Source organism: Stegodyphus dumicola, chromosome 1 (assembly GCF_044657685.1).
Source record: "Stegodyphus dumicola isolate Sdum_Otavi_A_Nest chromosome 1, ASM4465768v1".
NCBI classification, from domain to species: Eukaryota; Metazoa; Arthropoda; class Arachnida; order Araneae; family Eresidae; genus Stegodyphus; species Stegodyphus dumicola.
This window is the reverse complement of record NC_140768.1, coordinates 224,231,562-224,256,313: the sequence shown is the minus strand read 5'-3', so window position 1 is coordinate 224,256,313 and position 24,752 is coordinate 224,231,562. Positions and strand designations below refer to the sequence as shown.

The following is a 24,752-nucleotide window of genomic DNA, read 5'->3' as shown; positions in this document are numbered from 1 at the left end:
AGATTGAGAAGCATTGCTGAAAGTGTGCTATTGAGCAAGCTATTGGGTGTCTCATTTTAAATCTTGTAGACACATGGTATTTTTTTTTTGGAAGCAGGAAAGATGAAAAATTAGCAACGCCTTCGCCAGGAATCGAACCACGGACCTCTGAAATGCCGGCTCAGTGTGCTGACCACTACACCACGAAGGCACGCTAGGAAGACGGGAGAAATACCTTATAATCTTTTTACATCTCTCGCAAAGCACGCACGCGTAACGTTGTTCGTTTAACTCAGTGGTCTTCAAACTGCATTCCGCGTAACCCTAGAATTCTGCATATAAAACAGTTGGGTTCCGTAAATCAAAATATAAATTCGTCATGTGACATATGTCAAAGAGAATGACGGGCAATGCCTTGCAAAAGTAAACAATTTTCTAATGGAAAATGAATTACATTTAGAGGAGCGTGTTAAAAATTATATAATGAAGCACCTTTTTCAGTTGAACAAAACTGTAACAGACTATTTCCCAGAAGAGTATGACTGGATCAAAAATCCGTTCGAGTAACACGATAAATCGGAAGGCTTGCCAGAGAAAGATAGGGGGACAATTTATCGACACATCAACAGATTCGACGTAAAAATTTGAATTTAAGCAAGAGCGGCTCCTAAAGTTTTGGTTACAGATTCAGGCAGAATACCTAAGTTTCTCACACGGTTACAGCCGAAAACATCGCGGACGAAAACGTCGCAGAGAAAACAACGCAAGACGAAAACGTCGTGCTACAAAACATCGTGGGAGAAGACATCGCAAAGAGAAAACATCGCAGTTCTATGACATCGTGGTACAAAACATCGTCGTCGAAAATAAAGCGGTTCAAAAACTTCGCAGTTTGAAAACATCGTCGTCGAAAATATCGTGGTAAAAAATAAAGTATCTACAAATCATCGCATGACGATAACTTCGCAGACATGCTTTTGTCAGGCTTTAATAACTGTAAATAGATATTCCCATAATAATTTGTGAGCGCAAGATGTAAAGAAGTAAAGATGTAAAGAATGTGAAAGTATGTTAAGCGCAAGATGTAAAGAATGTGAAAGTAATTTTTACTTTCACATTTTTTTATTAACTAATAAATTTTTGCTGAAAAAGTAAGAAGGAAGCATAAGCATAGAAAATTAAATGCAACTTCTAGATTATAATTTTTATGAAAAATTACCAGTAAAAACTTTATAAAAAATGATTTATTAATGGTCTTTGTTGGTTAACTATGTCGGTTTAAAATTCTATTAAGTGCTATAAATTGCATTACTTAAGCATAGTAATTTTCTGTGCTTAAGTTTCCTTCTTATTTTCTCAGCAAAAATTTATTAGTTAATATAAAATATGAAAAACAAATTATCCTTGTTTCTATCTTGCGCTCACAAATTATTATGGGAATATCTATTTACAATTATTAAAGTCTGAAAAAAGCATGTCTGCGATATTATCGTCACGCGATGATTTGTAGATACTTTATTTTTTACGACGATATTTTCGACGACGATGTTTTGTACCACGATGTTTTAGAACTGCGATGTTTTCTCTTTGCGATGTTTTCTCCCACGATGTTTTGAAGCGCGACGTTTTCGCCTTGCGTTGTTTTCTCTGCGACGTTTTCGTCCGCGATGTTTTTGCTGCGATGTTATCGGCGGACACCTTCTCACACAACTATAAACATTCTTATGCATTCGGAGCAATGTAATTTAAGTGCGAAATCTTTCTAAACGTATAAGGCAATAAAAAACAAAATATATAAACAAATTAAATGCAGAGTATGAAATGCAACTGTAGATCGATACAGCTAGACTTCCAGAGTTTGCGTAAGAAAAGGCAAGCACACTCCTGTCAGTGCACGGATAGATGACACCTGGAGCATAAGTTAATGCTATTAATAATTAAACTGCATGAATTTTATGGTCACTTTTTTAACAAAAATTCAACACCTTCACTTTGTTGTCTTTACATAGTGTACCTAGAACATAATGATCTAATTTAAATACTATTTTTAAAGGGTAGAAAAGATTCCTCGAAAAAACTTTATATTTCTAACTGTTCCGCGAATGGACAAAGTTTGAAGACAACTGGTTAAACTTTTAGCATTTTACAAAATAATCACATTTTACATGTTTGAAAAAGGTTTTCATTTATTAAATAATATCAATGGCTTCTTTTGAATCTTTGAAATATCAAGGAGTGAAATCGTGGCCATACTATTTCGTCTGTACATAATCTTTCAATTAACTACATTTAATCATTTAATGATATGCTATTAATACCAATACGTGGTGAGCAAGTAATTCATTCAAATTATATGTTTTTAAACCCTGCACAAGAACTTTTATCGCCTTAAACAAAATATCCCTTTTAGGATTTTTTGCTTGATGATTAAAGCTTTTCTAATAGTAATTTCAAATAACTAAAGTGTACAATCACATCTTTCCTTTGAATAATGTCGACATAAAAAAAATTGAGTTAATCTATTTCATTTATTCGTTAATACTTTGAAAATGCTCTAATACACTATAATTCATACTACCCAGTTTTACGCAATCGACTAGTTTCCAATTCTACGTGACTGATCATTGCGCAGTTTGTTACGTAATGCAGTTTCCAATAAAGAATAAACTAATATGTTTATGTTTACAATGAGTTAGGGTTATGTTTCGAATAATAATATATATATAATAGTTCTTAATATAATATCACAGTGAATCACAGGATTAGGTATTGCAAAAATTCCGATAACAACTGTTCTACGCCAGAAACATTACATTATGTTGGAAGTAAGTGAGGCAATCTCCATAATACAAATAACGGCGAAACAGCAGTCAGTTTTTAGCAGTTGATCATGTTACGCGTCTGTAGGACAGGAATACACGCACTTAAAAAACAGTGGAAGGAAAAACTGAAAAGGGGGGGGGGCTGAAAGAACGCTATGAGATAGCAAGCAGTTGATAGAGAGCGAAAGTGGAAACTAGTAAACAAGACAAAATAGACTCTTACAGTTATTTACGAGAGTGAAATAGATTAGCGTAAAATTGAAGGGCACAGACCCCTTAAAAATTATGTGACGGTGTTTTAGAGACGTGTTAGACAGAGGTCCCAGTGATGTCATCTTCTAGCAGTCAAATCATATATACTAACATATCTTTTACTTTTTGTACAGCAGTATCTAGAATTTCCGAGAACTGACAGATAAAATTTCCAACGATAGAAGAGTGAGACCGAGAAGATTATCTATACTTGCTGGATAAAACAGACTATGCTGTCTAAGTGATAAATTATTTAAAACACATTAAAATAAGAATTATGTTTGCAATCCAATAGGATTTCCATAAAGCCCCTTTCGAGCACCGTTTCATTTTAGGATCAGTGGAAAACCGAATAAAAATTTTTGCATGCTGATGTAAGTTTTCTTATAAGGCTTAATAATGTAGATTTGAACTGATGTATCTATTTCATAAAGTATATCTATTTCATAAATTTAATATATCTATTTCATAAAGGTAAAGATACAGCATTCCTGCAACTCGTTACGAACATTTACTGGAAAGAATGCTTCTGCAAAGGGATTTTGTAGCATTATGGATACGTATAGGAAAGGGAGTAGAAAACGGTATTATTTGAAAATACTTTGAATGAATGATATTGAATGACCTTAAAATTAAAAATTTGTTTCATTCTTAGATCGATATATTGGGTTAGCAATACAATAATTTCGGTTTTCTCAGATAGATAGTGTTATGTTCGTTTTCTTGTTCTTTTGTCAACATTATACATTTTTTTCTTTTGATATTTGGCAGCTAACACTTTAAGGTTGCTATAGAAACAAATTCCGTGTACTTTCGTTAACAACTGTTAGTTTATGGTCAATTTTAACATGGGATGTAAAAATAAACATTTTTGACATATTTTACTTTTTTATTTTCAGAAAGACATGAAAGCGGCTGAAGCTCATGAAGATATATGTGAAATTTATGGTGTTGATTGCTTAACAGAACGCATGTGTCAGAATTGATTTAAAAAATTTCACGCTGGAGAATTTTCATTTGAAATGATCAGTGTTCTAGCCAACCTTCTGAAGTTGATGATGACAAAATTAAAGTCATAACTGAATTGAATCGTCATATAACTATGTCAGAGATTGCAAAATGGTTAAATGTATTACATATAACAACTGAAAATCACATAAGAGGTCTTAGACTCTTTAAGAAGTTCGATATTTGGGTTCTTCATGAATTGTAGCACAACGAATCAATATTTGAGATACGAATTTCAAACGTAACGCAATCGACCCTTTTTTTAAAAGAATTATCACTGATGATGAAAAATGGATCGTATATAATAATATTAATTTAAAAATGCATGGCACATCATGGTGAATCAGCACAAATCATATCGCAAGCTAAATTGCATCAGCAAAAGATCATATTGTCAATTTGGTGGGATTACAAAGCTGTGCATTTTGAGCTGCTTTCCAAGCAACCAAACGATCCACTCAGATATTTGCTGCCGACAACTTATGAAACAGGAGGAAGCATTCAAAGAGAAAAAAGGTCAGAATTGGCAAATCGCAAAGGAATCGTACTCCACTAGGACAATGCGAATCATCACATATATTTAGCAACACGTACGAAATTGTTGGAGCTTGTTTGGGAAGTGATGTCGCATCCCCCATATATCCTATCTCCGAATCTGCACCATCGGATTACCATTTACTTCGAAGTTTACGAAATTCTTAAATGATAACAATTTGAGTAATAACGATGAATTGAAATCGCACTTGGTTGAGTTTTTTGCTGATTAAGACCAGAAGTTCTATGAGCGCGAAATAATTAAGTTACCAGGAAAATAAAGGGAAGTCACAGAACACTGATTGAAGTTAATTTTTTTTAATATGGAAAAAAAAGTTTTATTTCACACTGAAAACAGAATTACTTTATTGCCAACTGCGAAAATTTTACTTTAGATCTTCGTGCATATAACTTAACCTAACTGAGTTATATTCAAACGAAAAACATTGCATGATCTTTATTTAAGACGTCGATGATTTAAAAATGTTAATCCAAATCAAAAATTTAGAAAACTATATTACGTAGCAAAATTTTAGAATCATATCAATAGTCTGCTTTTTTTTTAAGTACATGGTTGCATTTTATATTTATGTGCGCAGATTTTCTATATAACTGTACTGTTAACTCTATTCGAATTTTTTGGAGCCTTAGGATGTTTTTCATTAAGGCTATTACAATGAAAATAAAACTAACATTAACAAATTATTTTTTACTTAACATTTTAGTATAATTTCTGAGAATTCTACTTCTCCAAATAAAAACTGCATTTTTCGAAATTAACCGCACATAAAAATTATCCCCCAACATTAAATGTCCAGTTCGTTTGCTGATTGTTTTATTGTGAGTCTAATACTTATTAAAATCATATAGAATAAAAATATAATAAAATTATATTAAATTTTATCCATTTTATCTGCTGAGTGCTTTATTGTGATTTAATAAGCACGAGTGATAATACTTATTACACGTGCTTATTAAAAAGGTGGAATGAGACCTGAACACATCCTAGATGCTTTACGACCAAATATGCAAAATATAAATCAAAAAAGCGCTTAAAAACGCCTACAAAAACTACACTGATTAATCTTATTACGTTTTTCTCAGGAATTAATAAATCGGTAACAGGATTTCGCCGCTCTTTCATAATTTGCAAATTAATCTTTCACATTACGCTAAGAGTTTTTTCTTAAAAAATATACATATATAAAAACTGCTCTGTTGCTTTTAATGTGATACGCCTTTCAACAAATTGTTTGCACTTAAATGCAGAGCAAAAGGGATAATGAATTTTTATCAAAAATTGCGATCAGAGAGATTAGCTGTCGAAATGCGAAGAAAAAAAAATAAAAGAGTAATTGTAAAAATTCACGATAAAAAACAAAATCACACTTGAAACTGCATACAGGAGAAATAAGACACCAACAGCTCTCATTAAAATCGTTGGATTATCACGAGTTGAACATTTCATTATCTATCGCTGCAAAATTAAATGGATTAAAGCGGAAAGCAAAGTGTTTCTTTAAAAACGCTAAAATATACTTGTAAGTTTTAATTAATTACAAGGCTGTACACTCTGCAGAGGAGAAAACGCGCGAGAGAGGGGTGGAAGAGAGGTAGGTACACGTAAGCGAATTACAGCTTTATCGTTTCCCCTTAAGAATTTTCTCCGCGAAATTTGAAATTATTTTTAGGGAATTCTCATTAAGGAGGAAAATAAGCAACAAAACATTTCTGTGATCTAATTATTTTCTGTACTTATTGTTAAAAACATAGAAAACATACTTTGTACATACCAGAAGTAGGTTAATATTTTAAAGCAGGAATTTTTAATAACTCTCCTGCATCTTAATGCGGTGGAGAAATATTTTTGCGGATAATTTTGGTTTACTACATCGCCCCTTTCTCACGATTTCTTTTCTTTTTGCAAACAATCTTAAAGATGAAAATCTCGCAGTAGAATGCAATAATTCTTTATTCAATATGCTTGCGCAATATTCGAATTTTAATGCATATATTTTTTGAATCCTTTGTTGAATATCTTAACGGATGCTTTCTATTTCATAATTTTCTAATAAAGTTATGCATTTGAATATTCTTTCTCAAAGGATATTTCACAACGAATTTTTTTTAAATTATTCATGACATCTCATGAGTTAAAAAACATTTAGACAGTTAATATATTCAGTTCAAAACTACTGAATTATATTCAGATACAAAATACTGCAAGAGAATTTCTTTTTCAATGACGGGCATTAGCTATTATAAGCGTTGGCCACTACTAAAGCTGGAAGCGATGGTCAATTTATTATGGAGGCATCTAATATGTGGACTACCGTTGTCTCCTATGAAGAGACAGACAATGCACATCTATGTCTTCTCCGGGATTCGAACCCAAACCCTCCGGTGCGGCAGTCAGAATCGCTAACCACTTTCCCGTCTGAAATAATCTTAGAAGAAATAAGTCGATTACCGTTTTCAGAATATTAATTTAACATTATTACTTTCCCAGGACATTCTAAAATAATAAATACATAAGATAAAATTATTTTTTAAATCCAGTTGAAATTTTAAGAATTTTACAATTAAATTCTTAAATATATATATTTAAGAATTATATATTAATATATAATATTTTATATATTAAATATATAAAAATATTTAATTACAAATAATTAAATATTTTTATATTTATAAATATTTAAATAATTTTATGGTTCATTATTTATAATTAATACAAAAATAAGCGTTACAAATTAAATAGAAATATGCTGCAAAATTTCTTTTGTCTTTCGTGTTTTATTATTTTTTAATCTTAAAATGTCAAGCCTTTCCGATTTCAAAACCCACCATCATTATAACTTTAGAATGTCTTAAATTTTCTATTTTCCCCTTATCATTATTTTACTACTGATTTAATCTTCCTCTGGTCTGGAAAACTGTTATTCTCTTTACGGTATTACTTGTGAAAATATAGTAGCTTATTGTTTACAGTGCTAAAAATTTTTAAAAAAATGAATAACATTTAAAATATTATCGATCCGAAACGCCTCTCTAGAGACTGATGGAGCAGAAGGGGTAGGAGATCCTCAGAACCCTGCCCGGGGTAATTCTCCTTTAAAATTGGGCACATTTGTACTGTCAACCTGTGAGGTGTTCGATGCTTAAGCCAATGACAGGGGCAGACATTGCCTCTTGGCCACGATAAAATTCGTGGACTTGATTTGACGTTGTACTGCAAGAGAATTTGCATGGAAAAGACTGCAAACTTTCGTAATATAATTCTTCTGAAATTTACAATTTCTTTTTTAAAACCTGTAAAAATTTTGCATTGCCTTTTTATTGTTAATTTTTGTTACCGTGAATTTTATCTTGCATATTCAATACTGTAAATAAATTATGACTTGAAATTTCCATAAAGTTAGTGTATTAAATGATTCTTAAACTGTTGAGAAGTTCATTAGTAAAATCTTGCAAATGAAGAATAAGTTTCTTGATTTATATCAAAATCTACATGCATAAGATTGATGTATTCGCTGCATTTTCTTCATAACCTCAATAAAATCTTAATTCCTTCAAAGACGGTACTGAATAAAGAATGATTGCAATTTTAGTTCGAGAACAGTAAAAGCCAAAATATAAATCCTCTATGAATCCTGTTGTGTCTTGATGACAATACTTTAGTCACAGATTGAATAAAGATACACAGAATTAATAATACGAAGATTTATGATTTAAAAGTTGATTACTGTCTAAACTCCAAAGAGCCGTATGTGACTTCTAAGCAGTGACATCCGGCCTCCCTCTAGGGTAAAATGGCACCAACCTTTTCTACCTTTTCTACAATTACTCCTTGGTGGTGAGGAACCGCCACCAAGGAGTGACTTTTCACTCTAATAAAGATAGTCCTTCTCGTCCGAAAAAAGGGGTGACCTCTTTTTGTTCGCCTTTTTCATCGTGAAAGATATCACCCGATATTCGGATGAAACCACTCATATACTTATTACGTACCTTTTCGTTCCATCACTCAAATAAACATATCCTGAAATAGTAATTATACATTAAAATTTTATAAATACATTTATTAATTAAAATTATAACTTAATGCGCGAAGTTCTGCATTTTATAGTTTGGGTTCCATTATAATTTGGGTTCCAAAAGGGACGGAATGAGATTAAGATAGTCCTCACTTACTTTGCCGTAATCAAATAAACTAAACCGTACGTAAAAAAGATAATACATAAACAAAATCTTCCTGCAATTAATTTCATAATTAACCGGTTATTTATGAAATTAACCTCAGCAACCTCAGGACAATCTGAAACTTCAAATAACCAGTAACTGGCAATAAGAAAAATACACCAACAGCTCCCAACTATATTCTATTCGCTGTATTGGAGGATATCCTCGACAATAGAAAGAGAAAAACGATGTTTCCTCCGAGTCTGTGGAATGAAACTCTATTACTCGAAGATAAGGCTATCGAATTTCCAAACTTGGAGGAATAACAGGCGAATATTTTGATTAAAAAATGAGCGGGAAAGATGATCACTTTTCCAAGACGATAAATTCCCACTCGAAAGATTTAAAAGTGACGATCTAACTGATTTACTACTTCATAGAAGAAGAAAATAGTGTTATCGCAGATGAAAATATAACATATTCTTCTGTAAAAAAAAGTGTCAAACATAGCCGAAAAAGTTGCGCTAACACGTAAGTACCGAAAATTGTTGTAAAGAAATGAATTCTGAAGTTTAGATTATTCAAAACGGTGTATTTATTTAATTGACTTCGAGAGCACGGTGCTGTGCACAATTAATCACATTTTAAGTTTCTTCTAGCTTATATCTGTATTGGAAAGTCGAAACTCGTGCTGCCTTTCCTTTTCTAATATCAGACTCAAACAAAAGTGGGAAAAAATAAATCAAACTTGCGATGGTTTTGAGATAATTTCTGTTAAGTCATTAACCATCAAACGCGGCCCAATTATTTATCGCCTGCCGCAAAACCAATACAAAGCCAGCAACACTCGCAGAACAGTTAACTTCCCAAGAATTTCGATTCCACGTTACGGCTTCATTTGCAACCACAGAGATAGATCTAATGTAAGGCAACTTCCGCATTAGATGAATGATGCTTGGATGAGGAAATCTCAAAGAAAGCAAAACGGAGTTGTGTGCCTTAATTGATGCCGAGATTGTTATTTTGGGTGCGGGCAAATTCTGGGAAGAAAAGCTTTTCCCACCTGCTCCGGAGAACGTGGTTACCTGTGTTTTTAGCCTGTAAACGCTAATTGAAAATTGAACACCCCGATTTCCCCCCTCACCCTATCCGAATGAACGCCGTATTAATTAGATGGGGACCGCTTAGGAAAAGAGTTCTGTTTCAGCGGAGGATTATAAAATAGCTAAATGGATAGTAAAAGAATACACATAGAGGGCACCCACGTATAGATCTAGTAACTCAGGCCATAGGTACAAAAATTATCACTGTTATTTACCTGCAAGTTAAAGCTGGAAAATACGTCTATGTGCATTTTATATTTAACAATATCTTATTAAATTGACTGAATTTTAATTATTACAGTTAAGAGATATTTTATACAAAAGAGAATATTTCCATATTTACTCATGTGTTTACGTCAAGGTGAGGGGATTTGAATATGGCTGTCTAAGAGAAGAAATGCCTAAGAGGAGAAGGACTTTTTAAGGAAAACTGGCTCGTATACATGTTATACATAAGGACAACCACGAAAACGCCCATGCAGCCAGTGTCTTGGCCTAGTATCGAACCCAAATTAGAACTATGAGTGTTCAGCGATTTTACCGCTCGGTCACTGGTGGGCAACTTTCTGAGGGAAACTGGTTTGTATTCCCGTTACCCATAAGGGTAACCGCGAAAACCAACCATGTAGCCATCCCATTCGCCGGGAATCGAACCCAAACCATGTCCAAATACCTGTATTCAATTGTCTTAACCACTCGGCAGCTGGTGGAGGACTATATTTTGAGACATAACTAAATATAATTAATTAATATCACATATTACTACCACAAGATTTCTGTAACATGAAGATCAGAGACAGAGTATTTTTTTAAGACCACCGTCTGTGTTTAAATTAAAATTTGCCTTAACACTGGACATCATAAATGTTAGTATTCTTTTGGAAAGTATCATTTAATGGATACTGTAACGCCATTAAGTAAATTAATTTATCATTTATATTATTTTTTACACTTTGAAGACAATATACGTAAACCGTAATCGAAAATTTAATTCCAAAGACTCCAATATTATAATTTCATAGAAATATTTTGCCTGATATGCACTCTCAATTTCTTGCTGCAAACTATTATCTACTGTATAATAAATACTGAAAATTATTTAATAAATAATTAAATTGCGGTTTAATCATTTATTAAACCGCAATCAGTTATAAAGCGTATTTTTAGAGTTTATATATATATGGTAAATACTAGTTTTATGAAGTTTAATTTGGTGGATGCAGTACAGCTGCGATTTCGACATTTGATAATCGTTTATATATTAATTAATAATGAATACAGCGTTTCTTCTTCTGAAATAATAAAAATCTCCTCTTGGATGCTTAAAGATAGCAATTAACATTTTAATTTGTACGCAGCCCCTTATTAGCGAAATGAAAACGTGCCGCCGTACTTTGGGCAAAATGATTAAATCTATTGGCATGCGGTTTTCTTTAAGAAGCCGTTATACTACTCGGGAAATACTGGCGTAGCAGCGTTCTTTCACACCCTGCATTTATGCATAATTGCATGTTTCCCCATCTTCAGCCATTTTTAAAGGATTCGCAAAACACGAACACATCTTCATTTATAACGGCAGCTTACGTCACTCAAAATCAGAATGGGAAAAATTGGGTTCCCACAACAGAAGTAAAAATGTTTCTTCCGTTTGGCTTCTAGAATTTATCAATTAAGACCCTTCTCACGTAGTTGCTGGAGTTGAGCTTTTTTCCCCTCCCCCTTCTCGAATTAATAAGTTTACTTTATAAAATTTCGTTAACTGCTCTACTAAGTGTTGGGATTACATTAATTTGAGCGTCTCTATTATTCCCCTCAAAGTGCTCTCGTTTTTGCATTCCTTGATTAATGCTGAGCTCCGAAAACAACTTTGTTGTTTTAAAATTTTAGCGGTGGCTCTGCAAGTTAAAATTATGTTTCGGTAGTTTGGTGAGTTCTTTTAAATCGAGAGAAAGAGTTCGGTGCTTAAATTAGAGTTATACTTTATTGTTCTTAACTTTTACAATTACGCATAAAAAAGGCCACTTTTGCGAAATATGCTGCATGAGATTCTTAAAATTTGTTCTTTCCCACCTAACTTGAAATTTTCGGTAAAACTTAAAATACTTTTTTGGAAAAGAAGGTGCGTAATAACTCAAAAGTAAATATTGTATTACCTGTATTATTCATTTTCGAAATACTGCAAGAAAACTTGAGATTTATTCATGTAATTAAGTTTTTGAGTAGCAATTAAAATGATGCTTCAAGATATGGAAAATATCATAAATGAAGAATTCTCATAATAATGCACTGCAAACACTCGGGTTTTCCTATGCTTTTCTTTAAAAAAAATAAATCTGCAGACAAGAGACTGTTAAAATCAGCATTTTTTAAGACAAATTTGTTGAATTTTAACGTTTTTAAATAATACTTAAAGCATCGAAAGTTACAGTAATGCAAGTTAAACTATCAGAAATGATCAGTTCACGAGCTTTTTAAATTGTAGCAAATCAGTTGGGGGAGATAGGTGATATAATTTTTATTTCATTACTTTTCACATTTTACTTCACTTTCTTCTCAGTGATTTTAAATAGTAAGGCTAAAATGCAGAAGGAAAATGTAGGAATGGATTTATATTAATTTATCATTGCCAGATATTATTTCCTACTTTAGAAAAGATAGGCATAAGTTAAATAAATTGTCTCAAAATTATTAATAAATTAAAAATTCTTGTAGAAAATTATAATAATTCGTATTTTATGCACCTGTGTTTGATTTCCCAGTTTCCCTGCGTTTTCCATTCTTGAGATAAATATGTAAATTAAAATTTAATTTTATTCCTCTTGATTTGTTCCTAAAGTAACTCATGCAGGAACGTTATTGCAAATGCCAAACAATGTGTACTAGTTTGTTTATTTAATTATTTTTAAAATTTATGCTAGTTTTCCATATAAAAGACATTAATTAGTTTGAATTCTTAATTAATTACAAGAGAGAAAACTTTTTTGATTGTTTTGTATTTAATTTAGAAATCTAATAATTTAGACGTTCTTCAGTATTCTTCTTTTCGCTGAATATGAGGAAAAATTTATGTTTTATATGTTCTAACACTTACTTACGTGGTAATGAAGACCAGTTTCTAAATATATAGGATATATGATGCAGATTAACAGAATTCTTTGTGTTAAATACTGATATACGAAAATACACTCAATTAATTCACTTATATCGAACTCGCTTTTAAGGAATTAAGTAATACACCGAAATTAACATATTGGCACAAAAAATAGTCACAGAAAAGTACGCTTGCAAAAACCACTATATCGAGCTGCAGTTAAAATTTGTATTCCATCTCTCGAAAAAATTTATAACAAATGATTTTTGAAACTCGGAAATGTTAAAAATCTTTCTAATTTTGTGGCAAAGAATATAAAATGGAAACCATTCACATTCCTTGTTTTATGTAGGCAATGTATGTTTTAATTCGTAGGCGAAAGGGAAACCGGAAAGTAAACTAAACAAAAACCATCCATGAAAAAAGTAAACAGGTTCTATAAATCCTTCTTCAAATCTTCTTCGATATAGGTGAGTTTGATTGTATTCATTGCATTTCTATATTTTCGTTATCAATACAATTATTTGATTTAATATTAGACTAGAAAAAAGCACTATCTATGAACATAGCTCACATTTTTCTCTTTTATGTTGATATGATTTGCCATCTGCTCTACATGTGAAGAAAGTGCTTTAGATTTAAAACTGACTTTAAGTATTCCGAGTCTTCCTTGGAAATGACATACTGAAATTTCAAAGGTCGTCGCACTTCCGAAGATAAGATTTAACAGTCTGTTTCTAAGCTTTGAACCTTATTTCACACACATGCAAACGAGGTCAACTTTATCTCGTAGATGACCGCAACTGCGAATAATCGGAGAGAATAAATTTAACGTAAAGAACAACTTCCCTCCCCCCCATTCATCGATTCAAAGAATAAATGCGCGTTATATTGGCGGTACAGATCAATCTTTTGCATTTCAATGGTTACAGCACATGGAACTATCGAGTCCTGTAGAAGAGGGGGTTGAGAGCAGAAGACAATGAAGGGGGCGAACCTAATTCGTCATCATCGATCACGTGACTGTCGTGCTACCCACCTTAGGCAAGGCGTGACGTAGGACCCCGATGACGAACACTGAAAACACTCGCATTATCAAAGATCACAAACAGTTCCGTTCGAATTTTTTTCCACGTGAGCTGTACAAAGAAAATATCGTACATATGCTTTGTATCCGTCATCTGGACTTTTTCTTTTTCCACAAATCTCCAAAATACTGACCCACAACTGGCGTTTGTATCAGTTTGATGACGTATTAAAGAAAAAGGGAGAAAAAAGTTACAATAAGGGGAGGTCATCCACACAGCCCTTATTTGTACCAGGATAGGTTTTTTCCTCGTCAATGTCAAAAATTTGTTAGAGGAGGAGTCAACCAATGATGGATGCACCTCTGAAAATTTTCGGCTTTAATATTCTGGGACGATTGTTTACTATCAACAACATCCGTTCTCTTCCGACAGGAAGCGAGCGTTCGATTATCAACAACCCATTTACTAGGTAGAATTCAGTCCCCACTCCCTATCCTTCTTATCTGTAACTTTGCTTTTCTATCCTGAATTAGTTCTGCAAACATAAAAATGTCACCGAACTTTTCACTATTTGGCTTCTTATGTAAAATACAGCAAATAAAGAGAAATGACTTCTTTTCTGTTCTCTTCTGACTTCTTCTGAAAGCTACACAGATTATTCTTCATGTTATTGGAGTTTGCAGATACTGTGCTTTTCCTACAAGATGAAAGTCATCATGAGCTAGTAGATGCAGCGGGGCCATTTTGCCAATTGTATCTGCTCACATGGTTGTTTCTGGTAACGGGAACGATGCTGGTAATGCTCACAACATTTCACACATACTATATATATATAATCTTAAAAAGAAAGACATGCCAGGCACTGATACAGACTGAAAATTATCTCTTGCTTTAAATAGCTAAGTTCTGAATGCAAAGAAAATATACTCCAAGGAAACTAAATATGTTATTTCAGCGAACAAGTCATGATAAGAAAGAAAAAGAGCTTAGCTCTTATTGTTGCATAAATTAAAGGCATGCATTTTTTTTTTTTTTTTTTTTTTACCAATGGCGAGCCCTCAGCCGATTCGGCTTGGCCACTACTAAGCCCAGAGGTGGTGGTCACTTTATTATGAAGGCATCTAATAGGTAGGCCACCTTTGCCTCCTAATAAAGGGACGAACAGTTACAATTTCAACTCCAAGATTCGAACCCGGGCCTTTTGGTATCGCACTTGGCTCCCCTAACCACAATACCGTCTGGGCGGCAGGCATGCGTACTATAAACGTAAATTTTACACGAGCTGGAAAAGAAAATAATTCGTGTTACTTGTTTTATTGCGGCATTCACTCCACCGCGGAAAACTAGAAACAGTAATATCTAAAGGCATCTATAAGAAAACAACCACATGATTAAAATTCGATTCGTCTTCTTTTCAGCATGTGTTTTTCTCTTCTTATTAGAAGAAGAAAGGTACTTGTTTGGTTAATCATTTTTGAGAATTAGGTTCAATTACATTCGAAACTAATGCCGAAAGGCAAGAACAAAATGATGTAGTTCCGAATACTTTCAATACATATAATACTAGAATTTAATTATTACCCTCTAGGAACAGTATTTCAATATTACTGTAACTTAAATAATGTAAATTAATATGCAATCAACTAATTTAGAAGTTTGAAAAATAAATGTCAAAAAAGGCTGATAAATAGTAACCATTAAAAACGCTATTAAAGTTTACCTGAGCAATATATGATACATTCTAAATATTATACAAATGAAACAAATGTTAAAAAAATTTGCAATAGAAACAAAATGTAAAAAACAAAAACTAAATTATTGTTTATTTGCCATAGGAGAATTGACTTTTCAAGGGGAAATTGTTTTCTTTAGCAGATGCACGATAGTTTTTGGGATATATGTGTTGAAATTTAGTGTACGTCATAGGCATTGCCACTGTATTTTCTGAACGTTGTATGATATAATACTTTTAAAAGGCTTAGTCGAAGATAGTTATGGAGTTTTCACATGGAAAAGTTGCCCATTATTTGGAAATTTAGTCAAATAACAATACCTGAAACAATTATATCTATTTTCAGGTTTCTTAAAATTTTGAAAATACTTATCTATTACTTAGTTTTTTTAATAGTACCTGAGCTTGTATTAGTTAACACGTTTTATTTTAAGCGTCTTCAATTCCTCTCAAACATTAGGTATTTGAATATGGCAAAGCACACAAGAGCTACCTTTCTGAAGGAAGGGTGGCTTTCGTGGAGGACTTTCAAAGACAAACTGACATGGATTCACGCTACAATGGGAAAAATCCAAGAAAAGCAAACCATGGAACAAGTGCGTTCACGTGGGATCGAATCCAGGTCGAATTCCCAGTATTCAGCGGTCTTTCAGCCACTGATGGGGCTAGTTTCGCTCAAAATGAAAGCTTATATTACCTTTTCAGGTTTCTTGTAATAATTTTACTTTCGGATTATATCAAGTGAAGGAGTATACCAATTATATTCACATATGAAGTATATTTTACGTTAGTAATTTCGTGGTTCTGTTCGCAGTGTAACCAATATCAATGTTATTTATGTTCAATGATTTTTTTTTTAGTCCGCATTTCATGAAGATTTTCTAAAAGTGTTGCGAAACTATTCCGTTTCCGTACAAAAATGCAGAAGAAATCCGATTGTCATCCTAAACTAGACTTAACAGCGACTGTGATTCATTGCAACTTCAGGTGAGGTTATAACTTTCCATCTTGTGCAATGCACATGCACCACCAACATTCGGCAACGACTCAACGTCTGGACTTGTGGTACCCGCTCCAGTGAGATGCACTCGTTAGGATGTTAATTACACACCGTCCGCAATCCTTCAAAGCCGCTAAATTCAACAACTCGGCGCGCAGTCTTCTCTACTTTCAATTTCGAATTCTGGAGCGTTTGCAATTGCCAAGTGGCAGGAGGGGAGTTGCCGAGTTGGGGAAAACCATTACCATAATTCTGAGTTGCAACGAAAGGTCTCTAGCTATCCATCAAGAGATCTCTTATCTGAAATCGTGCCCGGAGAACGTAACGCTTTAATTATGCTGACAAATTAGAGCAACGCGCGAGTCACGTGATTCCGAACGCACGGTCCTCTCCCCCATCTTCTCGAAATGGAGGTACCACTTGAATTTTGAAAACTTTTGCTTGTGGAGGAGGATCATGTAGATGGAATATGCAGGCTCAGTATTTTCCTTTTCATCCGTAGGTAAATGCTCAAAATCCACTCCCCCAGGTAGCAGAGAAAGCCCGAGCCATTAGTAGAGTTTCGGGAAAATATTCTGAAGAAATTTGAAACAGACTCACAGATGTTGAAACTTAATCAAGTTCTACATGTAATTTATTGCATTACAAATTATGTCTTGTATTCAAACATTGTCGAAGTAATGGCATAAAATGTAGACTAGTAAATAACTGGTATCCGAAGTAATAATTATATGCTAATCTGCATTAATTTACCAAAATTAAAACAATTATGCGGATCCAAAAAAGATAAGAAAGAATTGTAGAGAGATTTTTTAGAGGTAGACTTCTCGAAAATTTTACAGTATACTTCCTTGGAATCTAACTTTACTACTTTAATACAATTGGCAACTGTTTACCAAACTGATATACTAATTATAACCTCATGAGAGTACATAGATTATCTTTAACTTTTTATGAATCTTCATTACAATCTTCTGAACCCCTAACATGTATCAACTTAATTGGCTTAAGAAACATATAAACACAGAAAGAATTAGTAAAAAGTTATAAGTTGGTTTTGTTGTCGTACACGCCCTGAAAGCAAAAGTGCTTGCACTGCGAACACTTCCTGTCGGTCATTAGAAAACTATTCCATCGTTATCAGACTGCGCCCCGTAGCTTTGATCAGCATGGCGACTGGCGTGACATGAAAGTATTTGTAACATCTCAATGTCTATTACTGACAGGGTGCAATTGGGAATGCTGCAAGTAAATTTGCATAACAAAACCCAAAGCTGATACATTGTTATTGCATTTTACTTTGAGTAGCATTACAGATCAGAAAAAAAAAAAAAAAAGAGTAGAGTAAACTGTGTTTTTTAAATTTTAATGCAAATGCATATGAAACCGCATTAGTATTAAGCAGATAACCAAGCAAAAGACGTTTTAATACAACGTTTGAAAAATTGCAATGATGTTGAAAGAGTTTCGCTTTTAGAAACCTGTTGAAAATGATAAATTATATTTTTATTTGGGAATCTTTAAATATTTTAGAACGTATATTTTTGATTGTATATCACAAAACAGACAAAGGCGGTTACAGGTATACACCTTGAGATACGGTGAGTTCGGTCTTAGTCTGTTGAAATAAAGAGTATATCGCAAAAAATTAAGATGAATAAGTTTTGGAGTACATCTTCGTATTTCAGAGGCACTTAGGTTGTTTTGGGGCAAAAATAAATCAATCACACGCTCACAGCGGGAATGAAATTCGAAGTTTTTAATTTCCAGCGCTGAATGTGCTAACCACTAATCCAGAAAGATGCATGGAAGAAATGCCTTTGATTTCCAAGAATATAGCAATTAGCAGTTATGTTTACATAGTAATATACAAAGTAGTGGCTTTTTTCTTTTATTTTTATTCTTTATATATTTGCTGAAATTGCACTTTTGCTTTCCTTCAAAAATTTGGTCTTTGAATCGTAGAGACATTAGGTTATTTAGAGGAAGGAACGATGAAAAATAAGCAATGCCCTCGGGTACTACAAGAAGTTTGACTACATATTATTAAATATTATTATGAGGTATAGTTTATCCGTAATACAAAATGTTATTTTCAAAGTAACAACTTCTAAAACAGTAAGAACTTCTACCGCCCGTGATACTTGAGTTTTATGCTACTCAGTTTGTATCTTGAATATTGACTATTGATTGAATAGTGATCAAGACTATCATAAACGCAGTAACTAGAAACTGATACCTTAGCTCTTCAGGAAGAGGGAAGGAACCAATATATACGCAATTAATTTAGCAAGAGAATAACAGCTACACGATTATTTATTATTTATTTGCTAGAACAAAAATTAATTGGCTACCTAGTAATAGATCGTTAATGTTATTGCCCATGATAGGATCTATTTATTTTTTGAATTAATTCTTCAGCATCGACTTCTAGAATTTCTGTATTTTATTAATCATGGAAAAACCCTTAAAAAGGTACTGGTACTTTGACAGGTAGCCAGGAGATGCTATTGCTTTTGGTGTGTAATCGTGCACAGCAGACTACTTTGACGAGCCCCTCCCTTGAAATGCCTTAAATTTGACCGAGGAAATAACATCTTCCCCATCTGTAGGAAATGTAATACTGATCATTTCACTCTTCAGTATCTTTTTACCTGTCTTGTAAAACAGGACCTAATAAGAAAAAAATTCTTAAATGTATTTTTTTCAAAATAAAACCCTTAAGTGTTCGTCAAAACAATTAATGAAAACTAATTGTGGTAATGTATAACTTATATTTAGTTGCTGCATTTTAAATCTTTAAGCTTATTTATAATTATCTTCCTTGAAAAAATTTTTAACTAAATTTTGTGTGTCTTAACTATCTAATTCTTCCAATTATGGACTTCTATATTTCATCCATTCATGTACTTAATACTCACTTGCAAACCAACAAGCGAACAGTACCAATTCACAGTCTTAATCATACACGCTTGGTTTATGATCTATGACCAACATAAAGGTTTTTTTTTTCTCTGAGATGTATGCTCATGCGCCCAAGTCCATAATATTTATTCTTATTGCTCTGTTGTAGGCGCATATAAAAGAAGTTTCTGACAGCTCATTTGAGACAAATCTTTAGTTTCATTTCAGATCCACTTGGCAAAGCTAAGAAATGAAAAACACGTAACTCTTCGTTCCGAATGCAGCATTCAGATTAGTTTTCTTTGTTAAACCCTTTCAATGTTCACGCTATGCAGCTCACTTTTAGCACAATGTTTCTGTAACTTTGTTGACTTGGGCCAACCCTTAAAATTATAATTTTCTTTTATGGAAATATTATGGTAATACTCCTATTATTCTCAGAAAAATGAGTGCTAGAAAGGCATTGAAAACATATTAATGTTACGTGCATTTTATGTGGAAAATAAAATGAAAATCATTATTTCGTCACAATTCTATTTAAAAAAAAAACATTTACTTTATGTTATTTTATTTCATAATAAAATAAATAAAATATTATTTGTTTTACCTAGTTAAATTTGAAGTCAGCGTGACATTAAAAAATGCCTTCTAATTTTGATTTCGTCTTGCTGAACACCTAGATGGAACCCTAAGATTCCCCAGAACACAATATGAAGCTCGCAATTTGAAGAAAACAGTTTGAAGTAGTGAACATCATTGGTTTAGAGGTTTTATAAAATAGTATTCTTATTTATAAGCTCGCTCCACAGGCACCGTTCACTTAATACTTTTCTTTCATATGATGGAAACAACTTGAATAGATATATTTTCAGTTGTATGAACATTTATATTGTTTAGGAGAAATCTATTCCTTTTGTGTCTTGGTTTAGTCAGAAATCTTTGAACAATTTATCGTCAATGTTATTTCCTGTTATTGTTCAGTCGCCACTACTATGGCAATTTCAGTATATCGCTGTTAGGCAAAGTATTAAGCTGTGAGGATGCGGGGCTATTTAGACGTGGTTTATACAATGAAAAACCGAATGATTCCCTTTGAAAAGCAGAAAAGTATCTTTTGAATCTTCATTTTTGTTGGAGTACTTATGTAGGCTAACTTCAGGTTGCTTATTCTTTGGTTGCTTTGGGGGCATACAGGCATTCAATACAAAAGTTTCTGTTTTTTTTTTTTTTTTTAATGAGAATCTGCTTGTTTAAGAATCTCTCGGATGCATTTATTAATAAAAGTACAATACACGATATCGGAAAGTAAAAATATATAATATGACTTTTTTCTACTAACTGAATGGGAATGATCCGATAGAACTGATAAAATGCACTAAAGATAAAATCTGATAATCAAATCGAAAACGAAACTTAGTAAGCACATTCGAAAAATTAGATTAAGATAAAGATCTTCAGAACCAACGGAGTTCTACACTTGTGTAAGAATAAAGTGAACAGTTTGTTATTTAAATTTTAATATATATATATATTCAAAATATGAATGTGGGATTTTCATGGCCTTTCCAGATATAGCATTAAAGAACCTAGTTTCTCTGAAATTCTCTACTAAAAGTTTATTCCCTTAGGCAGGTAATATTTGCTTTTCTAAATAATTAATCCAAGTCATTTCTTAAAACTGAGATACATAGCTACTGCCATTGTCTCCATCATTAACAATCATGTAATATTTCCTTGGAAATCAATCATAATTTATTGCAAATATGCGTTTCACATCATTGCTAAAGATGGACAGAATAAAAAGAAGTTAAATACTTTTCAAAATAAATCGTTGGAAAAAATCGCCAAGCGAAAGGATTCATGCTTCAAAAGTTGCCGAGTATTGAAATCTTATCTGATTCATAGAACTTTTATCGCAGCAGAAGTTTAAAATTACGAAGTGCTGTTTAAATGTCGATTATTAAAACATGCTAAGAACCAAAGTCAGGGAAGAGAAAAAAATCTGCTTTTAAATCGAAATAAACGAATTACTTTGTGCCAGGTTTATCGAATTATTTTTATGGAAACTTCGTTACAAAGTAATCCCGCGAGAAAGCGCTGTTTTGAAGTTACAGAAAACAATTTTTACTCTAAATAGGAGAATTAAGTCTTTAAGTGCTGTTTGGAAAGTTTTCTCCTTGCGCATTGGGAATAAATCAAAGTTAAAGTTATTTTTGCTTAAAACTGAACACTTTTGGAACTAATTTGCTTATAAAATATTTCAAACATTTGGGAATTTATCATTCTCTTTCCCTTTTTTCATTAATGCTCGCCTTTTTATTTTATTAAAACATTTTATTTATAACAAGGCATAGTCGATACTAAATATGACACAGCTATTTAAATACACATTTAAGAAACTAACTAATGTATCGGAAGCTCCAAGATCCTGCGCCATTTTTTTCAATTTTATTAAAGCACATTTTTTATTTATTAAAATTTTAAATATAAAAATATTGAATAGTTACTTCGTCAATGAATTTTGAAGCTTGAAAATTTAGTTAAATTACGAGAAAAGATGTATTCCTCTTTTGAATTCAAATTGTCCTTCAAATTAAGAAATATACTATATTTTCTGTGTATATTTTTCTACATGTTTCACTCCCTCTCTTATTATTTGCTTCCTTGATTTTGCAATATTTTTTAAGAAAAAAAAATAATACCAAAAATTTGTGAATGAAAATATTAGCTTAAATCTAGTTACAGATTTTCTCCATTTAAGTGGAGAACAGAAGAAGTTTTCCCAAGAAAGAAAAATGGACATATCCATTATTCCTTGAGATCTGAATTAACAAAAATTCTTCGACGCCTCAGTTAATGCTCTTAAAAAACTCTTAAAAAATGGAACTCATACAATTTTATCCAGACTTTATGGATGAAGATAAACACAACCGACTCCTAGAGCCAAACTACAGAACCACGTTTGAGTGGATCATATAAACGTGAAAAGAAAAAGTGGACTGTGATCTGGCAAGACATTGAAAATTTCAGTTCCTGTGATTCCACAGCTCTAGAAAAGTCAGCCCAGAAGAACTAAAGTTCTGTAAGAATTTGGTTTAATATAGCGAGAAAGAGCATTAATGAGACCAGTTAATTGTTTCTGTTCAATTCGTGCAGGTATCAATACGCAGTCTTGTAGACACATTCGGTTTGTCGAAGCAGAAAATGTGCAGTGCCCTTCCCGGAATTCGAACTCCATTATGCATAAATTCTAAATGCATTTTAAGAAAAATCATGCTTTGTTATGAAGCATCAGGTGTACTGTATTGGCAGGAATAATAAATATATTATTTTACGGAAAAAAAAAAAAAAAAAAAAAACACGAAAGTTTTCAAAACTAAATGAAGTGGACGTTTTCGCAGTGTAGTGCCTCACCTTCTTTGGAAGCATAAACTAATTCGAGACTTGGGCTGAACTTAAGCGACTTATCTATATGTACAGTAGTCAGACAGAGAAATTTCAGAAGGCTGTGAAAGTCCCTTTAATTAAAGTTCAGTAATTTCAGTAAGACACTTCTTGTGCTTGCAAAATCAGCCACCATTTGTGAAGTAACTTAAAAAGTAATCAATTCGGTTTAAAACTAAACTAAGTCATAAGGTAACCAAAGGCTACACAGAATGAATAACGCGTGAGTTGGCTCGAATCTATATTGGGGTGATAAGCTCTAATGGCAAGAATAACTCAATGCGGCAGACGAACTGCTATCGAAGAGATTCAACTAACAACGTGGCCTTTGGCAGGCAGAACATGCTGTGATTAAACAATCTAAAACCTTCCTTTAAATATTATCTTTTACTACCTCATCTGAATATGCGCGAACTAAAAGTTTACATTCAGCAGAAAAGCGAGAATCACAGTAAATGTATTGAACATAAAAAAGTGGTTAAGTAAAAATAACTAAATCTTTACAATATTAAATATTTGTAAAAATGTGAGGCATATCATATTAAAATAGAGGGATAGATTAAAAAAAGGCTAAAATAACTTAGCTTCTCCAATTTTAGCAAAAACTATGCAACGAAACACTGGAAAATTAAACTTGTTAATATGGAAAGATAATTCGATTTACAAAAAAGTAGCGTAGATCAAATTAAACATGAAACTAAAGTTTTTTCGATTTTTAATTTTAAGGACAGCATTTTCTTCTTATATTTAGCGAAAATAAATGCTCAATTAATTTAAGTGCTTTAAATTTGTAAGAAACTATGCTCTTTACTTCAACAACAGCTTTTTTAAAAATTTTGTCGATGTCAGATTATAATTTTAAAGCAAGAAACCTTTTTGAATTTGTTTTCTAAATACCTTATAGTTATTAATACGGAAAATAAATTAATTTGGGAATTTTATTTTATGGTGTGCATTTGAAATTTTCGATTAAAGAACTCGCATTTTTAAAGGAATATTTTTGTCCTCCCCGAAAGCTACGTTTCTTAAACGTTAACATACACTTCGTCTTATCAAATTATTAAAATATTTTCGAATTAAATATCTGTCATTTTAATGCGCTTTATAATAAACAAGCTTTCTTTATTTTTAGTGAATTAAAAAAATAATGCTTTGATTTTTAAATACTTTTATTATGTTGAAGGATCTGTTTAACACAAAGAAAATATTGCTTGTATTTCTTCCAGTGTTAAATAGGTAGCAACTGTTATTCAATTTTGTTGAGGCTTAAAGTTGAAAAATTTAGTAATAAATCATTTTCGACTTTCTGTATCTGTATTGGAAGAAATTAGACGGCTAAGGAAATTCTACGCGACATAAAATTTTATTAAATTTCTTTGTCTTCAGTGCTTCTTCAATAAGTTGTAGGATTAAGTTTATACACGATAAAATTTTGAAATCGATTAGCAGTCCTGCATTTTTAACAAATATTCATCTTTCGCTTTTTTATTTAATGCTTATGCAGTATTAAATTAATGTTATTATAAAAAATTAGCAACGATGACTAATGTCGTTTTTCATTTGCAATTGCGGGTATGATAGCAAACGGGGGGAAAAAATATAACATCCCCAAAGTGTGCTTTCCGTCGCGGATTTGGTAGCCTGGCAGAATTGAAAGTATTGCCACTTTAATGAAA

The 24,752-nt window shown here is 32.4% G+C and overlaps 1 protein-coding gene and 1 non-coding gene across 6 annotated transcripts in view; both read right to left on the bottom strand.

Annotated features, from left to right (window-relative positions):
* LOC118185347 (dachshund homolog 1-like) overlaps nucleotides 1-24,752 on the bottom strand; it is a 429,013-nt gene that overhangs the window by 323,142 nt on the left and 81,119 nt on the right. The window lies entirely within an intron of this gene.
* On the bottom strand, nucleotides 118-190 carry TRNAA-GGC (transfer RNA alanine (anticodon GGC)). Its single transcript has one exon. It is a non-coding gene; the product is annotated as a tRNA-Ala (tRNA).